This window comes from Eucyclogobius newberryi, unplaced genomic scaffold (genome assembly GCF_026437365.1).
Source record: "Eucyclogobius newberryi isolate DKJ021-1_F unplaced genomic scaffold, fEucNew1.0.hap1 SCAF_16, whole genome shotgun sequence".
NCBI classification, from domain to species: Eukaryota; Metazoa; Chordata; class Actinopteri; order Gobiiformes; family Gobiidae; genus Eucyclogobius; species Eucyclogobius newberryi.
The window spans coordinates 33,686,675-33,697,692 of record NW_027315790.1 but is presented as its reverse complement, the minus strand read 5'-3'; positions in this window follow the sequence as shown (position 1 = coordinate 33,697,692).

Below are 11,018 nucleotides of genomic sequence, written 5' to 3'. Positions count from 1 at the left end.
GTAGTGTTATCTGTGTGTGTTGTTGAGCACAAAGTGTGAGCAGAAATTGTGTTTCCAGTTTGCAAATCCGAGCCATGTTTTGCAAATTCACGGTGTACTTCACCTACACGACTCTACTGTAACTGTGTGTAACTGTGTGTAACTGTGTGTAACTGTGTGTACTGGTGTGTAACTGGTGTGTAACTGTGTGTAACTGTGTGTACTGGTGTGTAACTGTGTGTAACTGTCTGTAACTTTTGTGTAACTGGTGTGTAACTGGTGTGTAACTGGTGTGTAACTGTGTGTAACTGGTGTGTAACTGGTGTGTAACTGGTGTGTAACTGTGTGTACTGGTGTGTAACTGGTGTGTAACTGTGTGTAACCGGTGTGTAACTGTGTGTACTGGTGTGTAACTGGTGTGTAACTGTGTGTAACTGGTGTGTAACTGTGTGTAACTGGTGTGTAACTGTGTGTAACTGGTGTGTAACTGGTGTGTAACTTTTATGTAACTGGTGTGTAACTGGTGTGTAACTGGTGTGTAACTTTTGTGTAACTGGTGTGTAACTGGTGTGTAACTGGTGTGTAACTGTGTGTAACTGGTGTGTAACTGGTGTGTATCTGGTGTGTAACTGTGTGTAACTGGTGTATAACTGGTGTGTAACTGGTGTGTAACTGGTGTGTAACTGGTGTGTAACTGGGTGTAACTGGTGTGTAACTGGTGTGTAACTGGTGTGTAACTGTGTGTAACTGGTGTGTAACTGGTGTGTAACTGTGTGTAACTGGTGTGTAACTGTGTGTAACTGGTGTGTAACTGGTGTGTAACTGTGTGTAACTGGTGTGTATCTGGTGTGTAACTGTGTGTAACTGGTGTGTAACTGGTGTGTAACTGGTGTGTAACTGTGTGTAACTGGTGTGTAACTGTGTGTAACTGGTGTGTAACTGGTGTGTAACTGTGTGTAACTGGTGTGTAACTGGTGTGTATCTGGTGTGTAACTGTGTGTAACTGGTGTATAACTGGTGTATAACTGGTGTGTAACTGGTGTGTAACTGTGTGTAACTGTGTGTAACTGTGTGTAACTGGTGTGTAACTGGTGTGTAACTGGTGTGTAACTGTGTGTAACTGGTGTGTAACTGGTGTGTAACTGTGTGTAACTTTTGTGTAACTGGTGTGTAACTGGTGTGTAACTGGTGTGTAAATGTGTGTAACTGGTGTGTAACTGTGTGTAACTGGTGTGTAACTGGTGTGTATCTGGTGTGTAACTGGTGTGTAACTGTGTTTAACTTGTGTGTAACTGGTGTGTAACTGGTGTGTATCTGGTGTGTAACTGGTGTGTAACTGATGTGTAACTGTGTGTAACTGGTGTGTAACTGGTGTGTAACTGTCTGTAACTTTTGTGTAACTGGTGTGTAACTGGTGTGTAACTGGTGTGTAACTGTGTGTAACTGGTGTGTAACTGGTGTGTAACTGGTGTGTATCTGGTGTGTATCTGGTGTGTAACTAGTGTGTAACTGGTGTGTATCTGGTGTGTAACTAGTGTGTATCTGGTGTGTATCTGGTGTGTAACTGGTGTGTAACTTGTGTGTAACTGGTGTGTAACTGGTGTGTAACTGGTGTGTAACTTTTGTGTAACTGGTGTGTAACTGGTGTGTAACTTTTGTGTAACTGGTGTGTAACTGGTGTGTATCTGGTGTGTAACTGTGTGTAACTGGTGTATAACTGGTGTGTAACTGGTGTGTAACTGGTGTGTAACTGGTGTGTAACTGGGTGTAACTGGTGTGTAACTGGTGTGTAACTGGTGTGTAACTGTGTGTAACTGGTGTGTAACTGGTGTGTAACTGTGTGTAACTGGTGTGTAACTGTGTGTAACTGGTGTGTAACTGGTGTGTAACTGTGTGTAACTGGTGTGTATCTGGTGTGTAACTGTGTGTAACTGGTGTGTAACTGGTGTGTAACTGGTGTGTAACTGTGTGTAACTGGTGTGTAACTGTGTGTAACTGGTGTGTAACTGGTGTGTAACTGTGTGTAACTGGTGTGTAACTGGTGTGTATCTGGTGTGTAACTGTGTGTAACTGGTGTATAACTGGTGTATAACTGGTGTGTAACTGGTGTGTAACTGTGTGTAACTGTGTGTAACTGTGTGTAACTGGTGTGTAACTGGTGTGTAACTGGTGTGTAACTGTGTGTAACTGGTGTGTAACTGGTGTGTAACTGTGTGTAACTTTTGTGTAACTGGTGTGTAACTGGTGTGTAACTGGTGTGTAAATGTGTGTAACTGGTGTGTAACTGTGTGTAACTGGTGTGTAACTGGTGTGTATCTGGTGTGTAACTGGTGTGTAACTGTGTTTAACTTGTGTGTAACTGGTGTGTAACTGGTGTGTATCTGGTGTGTAACTGGTGTGTAACTGATGTGTAACTGTGTGTAACTGGTGTGTAACTGGTGTGTAACTGTCTGTAACTTTTGTGTAACTGGTGTGTAACTGGTGTGTAACTGGTGTGTAACTGTGTGTAACTGGTGTGTAACTGGTGTGTAACTGGTGTGTATCTGGTGTGTATCTGGTGTGTAACTAGTGTGTAACTGGTGTGTATCTGGTGTGTAACTAGTGTGTATCTGGTGTGTATCTGGTGTGTAACTGGTGTGTAACTTGTGTGTAACTGGTGTGTAACTGGTGTGTAACTGGTGTGTAACTTTTGTGTAACTGGTGTGTAACTGGTGTGTAACTTTTGTGTAACTGGTGTGTAACTTTTGTGTAACTGGTGTGTAATTGGTGTGTAACTTTTGTGTAACTGGTGTGTAACTGGTGTGTAACTTTTGTGTAACTGGTGTGTAACTGGTGTGTAACTTTTGTGTAACTGGTGTGTAACTGGTGTGTAACTGGTGTGTAACTTTTGTGTAACTGGTGTGTAACTGGTGTGTAACTTTTGTGTAACTGGTGTGTAACTGGTGTGTAACTGTGTGTAACTTTTGTGTAACTGGTGTGTAACTGGTGTGTAACTGGTGTGTAACTTTTGTGTAACTTTTGTGTAACTGGTGTGTAACTGGTGTGTAACTTTTGTGTAACTTTTGTGTAACTGGTGTGTAACTGGTGTGTAACCGTGTGTAACTTTTGTGTAACTGGTGTGTATCTGGTGTGTAACTGGTGTGTAACTGTGTGTAACTTTTGTGTAACTGGTGTGTAACTGGTGTGTAACTTTTGTGTAACTGGTGTGTAACTGGTGTGTAACTTTTGTGTAACTGGTGTGTAACTGGTGTATAACTTTTGTGTAACTGGTGTGTAACTGGTGTGTAACTTTTGTGTAACTGGTGTGTAACTGTGTGTAACTTTTGTGTAACTGGTGTGAAACTGGTGTGTAACTGGTGTGTAACTTTTGTGTAACTGGTGTGTAACTGGTGTGTAACTGGTGTGTAACTTTTGTGTAACTGGTGTGTAACTGGTGTGTAACTGGTGTGTAACTTTAGTGTAACTGGTGTGTATCTGGTGTGTAACTGGTGTGTAACTGTGTGTAACTTTTGTGTAACTGGTGTGTAACTGGTGTGTAACTGGTGTGTAACTTTTGTGTAACTGGTGTGTAACTGGTGTGTAACTGGTGTGTAACTTTTGTGTAACTGGTGTGTAACTGGTGTGTAACTGTTTGTAACTTTAGTGTAACTGGTGTGTATCTGGTGTGTAACTGGTGTGTAACTGTGTGTAACTTTTGTGTAACTGGTGTGTAACTGGTGTGTAACTGGTGTGTAACTTTTGTGTAACTGGTGTGTAACTGGTGTGTAACTGGTGTGTAACTTTTGTGTAACTGGTGTGTAACTGTGTGTAACTTTTGTGTAACTGGTGTGTAACTGGTGTGTAACTTTTGTGTAACTGGTGTGTAACTGGTGTGTAACTGGTGTGTAACTTTTGTGTAACTGGTGTGTAACTGGTGTGTAACTTTTGTGTAACTGATGTGTAACTGGTGTGTAACTGGTGTGTAACTTTTGTGTAACTGGTGTGTAACTGGTGTGTAACTTTTGTGTAACTGGTGTGTAACTAGTGTGTAACTGGTGTGCAACTGTGTGTAACTTTTGTGTAACTGGTGTGTAACTGGTGTGTAACTGGTGTGTAACTTTTGTGTAACTGGTGTGTAACTGGTGTGTAACTTTTGTGTAACTGGTGTGTAACTTTTGTGTAACTGGTGTGTAACCTTTGTGTAACTGGTGTGTAACTTTTGTGTAACTGGTGTGTAACCTTTGTGTAACTGGTGTGTAACTTTTGTGTAACTGGTGTGTAACCTTTGTGTAACTGGTGTGTAACTGGTGTGTAACTTTTGTGTAACTGGTGTGTAACCTTTGTGTAACTGGTGTGTAACTTTTGTGTAACTGGTGTGTAACTGGTGTGTAACTGGTGTGTAACTGTGTGTAACTTTTGTTTAACTGGTGTGTAACTGGTGTGTAACTTTTGTGTAACTGGTGTGTAACTGGTGTGTAACTTTTGTGTAACTGGTGTGTAACTTTTGTGTAACTGGTGTGTAACTGGTGTGTAACTTTTGTGTAACTGGTGTGTAACTTTTGTGTAACTGGTGTGTAACTGGTGTGTAACTTTTGTGTAACTGGTGTGTAACTTTTGTGTAACTGGTGTGTAACTGGTGTGTAACTTTTGTGTAACTGGTGTGTAACTGGTGTGTAACTTTTGTGTAACTGGTGTGTAACTTTTGTGTAACTGGTGTGTAACTGGTGTGTAACTTTTGTGTAACTGGTGTGTAACTTTTGTGTAACTGGTGTGTAACTGGTGTGTAACTTTTGTGTAACTGGTGTGTAACTTTTGTGTAACTGGTGTGTAACCTTTGTGTAACTGGTGTGTAACTTTTGTGTAACTGGTGTGTAACCTTTGTGTAACTGGTGTGTAACTTTTGTGTAACTGGTGTGTAACCTTTGTGTAACTGGTGTGTAACTGGTGTGTAACTTTTGTGTAACTGGTGTGTAACCTTTGTGTAACTGGTGTGTAACTTTTGTGTAACTGGTGTGTAACCTTTGTGTAACTGGTGTGTAACTGGTGTGTAACTGGTTCAAACACAGTTAAGTCATATGTGTGTTTCATATGGTAAGAAAATATGGTTTTGATCAATTAGTGTCTAGTGTTTCATTTTGCAGGAGCTAAAGTGTTTGTGATATTTGTGTTTGTGATAAAGTACTAAAGTACTAAAGTACTAAAGTACTAAAGTACTAAAGCAAGATCTGACAGGACCATTATCTGACCATAAAGCCTCGTTCACACCGCCGCGTCAAATTCGCGCCCGAAGTTAGACGCCTGTTTGAAGACAAACGCCCGGGACTCATGTCCGTCAAATACTCTCAGCAGCAGACGTGAGTCGTCCTGCACATGCTCAGTGGAGTCGAGGCGTCTGCACATGCTCAGTGGAGTCGAGTCGTCCTGCACATGCTCAGTGGAGTCGAGGCGTCTGCACATGCTCAGTGGAGTCGAGTCATCCTGCACATAATCAGTGGAGTCGAGGCGTCTGCACGTGCTCAGTGGAGTCGAGGCGTCTGCACATGCTCAGTGGAGTCGAGGCGTCTGCACATGCTCAGTGGAGTCGAGGCGTCTGCACATGCTCAGTGGAGTCGAGGCGTCTGCACATGCTCAGTGGAGTCGAGTCGTCCTACACATGCTCAGTGGAGTCGAGTCGTCCTGCACATGCTCAGTGGAGTCGAGTCGACCTGCACATGCTCAGTGGAGTCGAGCCGTCCTGCAAATGCTCAGTGGAGTCGAGGCGTTCGCACATGCTCAGTGGAGTCGAGGCGTCTGCACATGCTCAGTGGAGTCGAGTCGTCCTGCACATGCTCAGTGGAGTCGAGGCGTCTGCACATGCTCAGTGGAGTCGAGGCATCTGCACATGCTCAGTGGAGTCGAGTCGTCCTGCACATGCTCAGTGGAGTCGAGTCGTCCTGCACATGCTCAGTGGAGTCGAGGCGTCTGCACATGCTCAGTGGAGTCGAGTCGTCCTGCACATGCTCAGTGGAGTCGAGGCGTCTGCACATGCTCAGTGGAGTCGAGGCGTCTGCACATGCTCAGTGGAGTCGAGTCGTCCTGCACATGCTCAGTGGAGTCGAGGCGTCTGCACATGCTCAGTGGAGTCGAGGCGTCTGCACGTGCTCAGTGGAGTCGAGTCGTCCTACACATGCTCAGTGGAGTCGAGTCGTCCTGCACATGCTCAGTGGAGTCGAGTCGTCCTGCACATGCTCAGTGGAGTCGAGGCGTCTGCACATGCTCAGTGGAGTCGAGGCATCTGCACATGCTCAGTGGAGTCGAGTCGTCCTGCACATGCTCAGTGGAGTCGAGTCGTCCTGCACATGCTCAGTGGAGTCGAGGCGTCTGCACATGCTCAGTGGAGTCGAGGCGTCTGCACATGCTCAGTGGAGTCGAGTCGTCCTGCACATGCTCAGTGGAATCGAGGCGTCTGCACATGCTCAGTGGAGTCGAGTCGTCCTGCACATGCTCAGTGGAGTCGAGGCGTCTGCACATGCTCAGTTGAGTCGAGGCGTCTGCACATGCTCAGTGGAGTCGAGGCGTCTGCACATGCTCAGTAGAGTCGAGGCGTCTGCACATGCTCAGTGGAGTCGAGTCGTCCTGCACATGCTCAGTGGAGTCGAGGCGTCTGCACATGCTCAGTGGAGTCGAGGCGTCTGCACATGCTCAGTGGAGTCGAGGCGTCTGCACATGCTCAGTGGAGTCGAGGCGTCTGCACATGCTCAGTGGAGTCGAGTCGTCCTGCACATGCTCAGTGGAGTCGAGTCGTCCTGCACATAATCAGTGGAGTCGAGGCGTCTGCACGTGCTCAGTGGAGTCGAGTCGTCCTGCACATGCTCAGTGGAGTCGAGTCATCCTGCACATACTCAGTGGAGTCGAGTCGTCCTGCACATGCTCAGTGGAGTCGAGGCGTCCGCACATGCTCAGTGGAGTCGAGGCGTCTGCACATGCTCAGTGGAGTCGAGTCGTCCTGCACATGCTCAGTGGAGTCGAGTCATCCTGCACATACTCAGTGGAGTCGAGGCGTCTGCACATGCTCAGTGGAGTCTAGGCGTCTGCACATGCTCAGTGGAGTCGAGTCGTCCTGCACATGCTCAGTGGAGTCGAGGCGTCTGCACATGCTCAGTGGAGTCGAGTCGTCCTGCACATGCTCAGTGGAGTCGAGTCGTCCTGCACATGCTCAGTGGAGTCGAGGCGTCTGCACATGCTCAGTGGAGTCGAGGCGTCTGCACATGCTCAGTGGAGTCGAGTCGTCCTGCACATAATCAGTGGAGTCGAGGCGTCTGCACGTGCTCAGTGGAGTCGAGGCGTCTGCACGTGCTCAGTGGAGTCGAGGCGTCTGGACATGCTCAGTGGAGTCGAGGCGTCTGCACATGCTCAGTGGAGTCGAGTCGTCCTACACATGCTCAGTGGAGTCGAGTCGTCCTGCACATGCTCAGTGGAGTCGAGTCGTCCTGCACATGCTCAGTGGAGTCGAGGCGTCTGCACATGCTCAGTGGAGTCGAGGCGTCTGCACATGCTCAGTGGAGTCGAGTCGTCCTGCACATGCTCAGTGGAGTCGAGGCGTCTGCACATGCTCAGTGGAGTCAAGGCGTCTGCACATGCTCAGTGGAGTCGAGTCGTCCTGCACATGCTCAGTGGAGTCGAGTCGTCTGCACATGCTCAGTGGAGTCGAGGCGTCTGCACATGCTCAGTGGAGTCAAGGCGTCTGCACATGCTCAGCGGAGTCGAGTCGTCCTGCACATGCTCAGTGGAGTCGAGTCGTCCTGCACATGCTCAGTGGAGTCGAGGCGTCCTGCACATGCTCAGTGGAGTCGAGGCGTCCTGCACATGCTCAGTGGAGTCGAGTCGTCCTGCACGTGCTCAGAGGAGTCGAGTCGTCCTGCACATGCTCAGTGGAGTCGAGGCGTCCTGCACGTGCTCAGTGGAGTCGAGTCGTCCTGCACATGCTCAGTGGAGTCGAGGCGTCCTGCACGTGCTCAGTGGAGTCGAGGCGTCTGCACATGCTCAGTGGAGTCGAGTCGTCCTGCACATGCTCAGTGGAGTCCAGTCGTCCTGCACATGCTCAGTGGAGTCCAGTCGTCCTGCACTGCCCGACGCTGCCACATTAAAACTATGCCAGAAACATACGTTTCATCTGCCTGACCCGCCAGCTCCGCGCACATTCTGTTCATTCGCGGAAGGTTCTGGAACCCGAGCCAGAGCCAATGAAGTCGTGGGACCATAATCGTCCGATCCAATCCCAGGCCCAGGTTTTAATGTGTCACACTGAAGATGCTTTTCGCCACCCGTTCCAAAACATTCAAGATGGCGGATCCGGCTCGTGACCCAGCCCGTGACCCGGCTCATGACCCGGCTCGTGACCCGGCCCGTGACCCGGCTCATGACCCGGCTCGTGACCCGGCCCGTGACCCGGCTCGTGACCCGGCCCGTGACCCGGCTCGTAACCCGGTTTGTGACCCGGCTCGTGACCCGTGATCCGCTCTACTCGCCGTGATGAACGTGGGTTAGATGCGGTTGTACGAAGGGCGTCATTGTGATTCAGGAGACATATTCTGCGTTCGGGGACGGAGAACGCGGAACACGCCTTGTTGACACGAGTAATATCCGATTAAGCGTGTCGCGTTTTTTGCGTCACTTCTGGGTTTATGTGATTGGTTCTGTCTCTGCTCTAAACTCCGCCCTCGAAATTGAAATCGTGCGGTCGAGGCCCAGAGCCTCTGGTTTTGTTATTAGTCTGTCAAATCGTGTCGGGAACGGCTGGTCAGGCAGACGTTTAATGCCATCTTGTGGAACATTCTAGTTACTGCAATGACATCCCCCAGAGGTCGAGCAACTGGACCCAAATATGATGAAAGTTTGTTGAGTGAAATAATGACTAATCTTGACTCTTTGTTTACAGACCCTATGGGGACCGGCCCTGTCATTACACAGATATAAAAGCGGGTCAAAGGTCAATAGCAGTGGTTCCCCTCACAAACCTCGTCCATGTCGTCCATGTGGAACTCTTTATGATCCTCACGTGAAGAACCTTCAGACTGTGACCTTCTGAACACATGAAAACACAGTCATAATAATCCAGTTAATCCTCGAGACCAATCACGTTCAGAGAGCCGAATGGACCAGGGGATTTGGGTGAGCCGCAGTCACATGGGCCTGACCTGGTTTAGACCTGGTTTAGTCCTGGTTTAGACCTGGTTTAGACCTGGTTTAGACCTGGTTTAGACCTGGTTTAGACCTGGTCTAGTCCTGGTTTGGACCTGGTTTAGTCCTGGTTTAGTCCTGGTTTAGACCTGGTTTAGACCTGGTTTAGACCTGGTTTAGACCTGGTTTAGTCCTGGTTTAGTCCTGGTTTAGACCTGGTTTAGACCTGGTTTAGACCTGGTCTAGTCCTGGTTTAGACCTGGTTTAGACCTGGTTTAGTCCTGGTCTAGTCCTGGTTTAGACCTGGTTTAGACCTGGTGTAGTCCTGGTTTAGACCTGGTTTAGACCTGGTTTAGACCTGGTTTAGACCTGGTCTAGACCTGGTTTAGACCTGGTTTAGACCTGGTTTAGTCCTGGTCTAGTCCTGGTTTAGACCTGGTTTAGACCTGGTGTAGTCCTGGTTTAGACCTGGTTTAGACCTGGTTTAGACCTGGTTTAGACCTGGTTTAGACCTGGTTTAGTCCTGGTCTAGTCCTGGTTTAGACCTGGTTTAGACCTGGTGTAGTCCTGGTTTAGACCTGGTTTAGACCTGGTTTAGACCTGGTTTAGACCTGGTTTAGTCCTGGCTTAGATCTGGTTTAGACCTGGTTTAGACCTGGTCTAGTCCTGGTTTGGGCCTGGTTTAGACCTGGTTTAGACCTGGTTTATACCTGGTTTAGTCCTGGTTTAGTCCTGGTTTGGACCTGGTTTAGACCTGGTTTAGACCTGGTTTAGTCCTGGTTTAGTCCTGGTTTGGACCTGGTTTAGACCTGGTTTAGTCCTGGTTTAGACCTGGCATAGACCTGGTTTTGTCCTGGTTTAGACCTGGTTTAGACCTGGTTCAGTCCTGGTTTAGTCCTGGTTTAGACCTGGTTTAGACCTGGTTTAGTACTGGTCTAGTCCTGGTTTAGACCTGGTTTAGACCTGGTTTAGACCTGGTTTAGACCTGGTTTAGTACTGGTCTAGTCCTGGTTTAGACCTGGTTTAGACCTGGTTTAGACCTGGTTTAGACCTGGTTTAGACCTGGTTTAGTCCTGGTCTAGTCCTGGTTTAGACCTGGTTTAGTCCTGGTTTAGTCCTGGTTTAGTCCCGGTTTAGACCTTGTTTAGACCTGGTTTAGTCCTGGTCTAGTCCTGGTTTGGACCTGGTTTAGTCCTGGTTTAGTCCTGGTTTAGACCTGGTTTAGACCTGGTTTAGATCTGGTTTAGACCTGGTCTAGTCCTGGTTTAGACCTGGTTTGGACCTGGTGTAGTCCTGGTTTAGTCCTGGTTTAGACCTGGTTTAGTCCTGGCTTAGATCTGGTTTAGACCTGGTTTAGACCTGGTCTAGTCCTGGTCTAGTCCTGGTTTAGACCTGGTTTAGACCTGGTGTAGTCCTGGTTTAGTCCTGGTTTAGACCTGGTTTAGACCTGGTTTAGACCTAGTTTAGTCCTGGTTTAGACCTGGTTTAGACCTGGTCTAGTCCTGGTTTGGACCTGGTTTAGTCCTGGTTTAGTCCTGGTTTAGACCTGGTTTAGACCTGGTTTAGACCTGGTTTAGTCCTGGTTTATACCTGGTTTAGACCTGGTTTAGACCTGGTTTAGACCTGGTTTAGACCTGGTGTAGTCCTGGTTTAGACCTGGTTTAGACCTGGTGTAGTCCTGGTTTAGTCCTGGTTTAGACCTGGTTTAGACCTGGTGTAGTCCTGGTTTAGTCCTGGTTTAGACCTGGTTTAGACCTGGTTTAGACCTGGTCTAGTCCTGGTTTGGACCTGGTTTAGTCCTGGTTTAGTCCTGGTTTAGACCTGGTTTAGACCTGGTTTAGTCCTGGTTTAGTCCTGGTTTAGACCTGGTTTAGACCTGGTTTAGACCTGGTCTAGTCCTG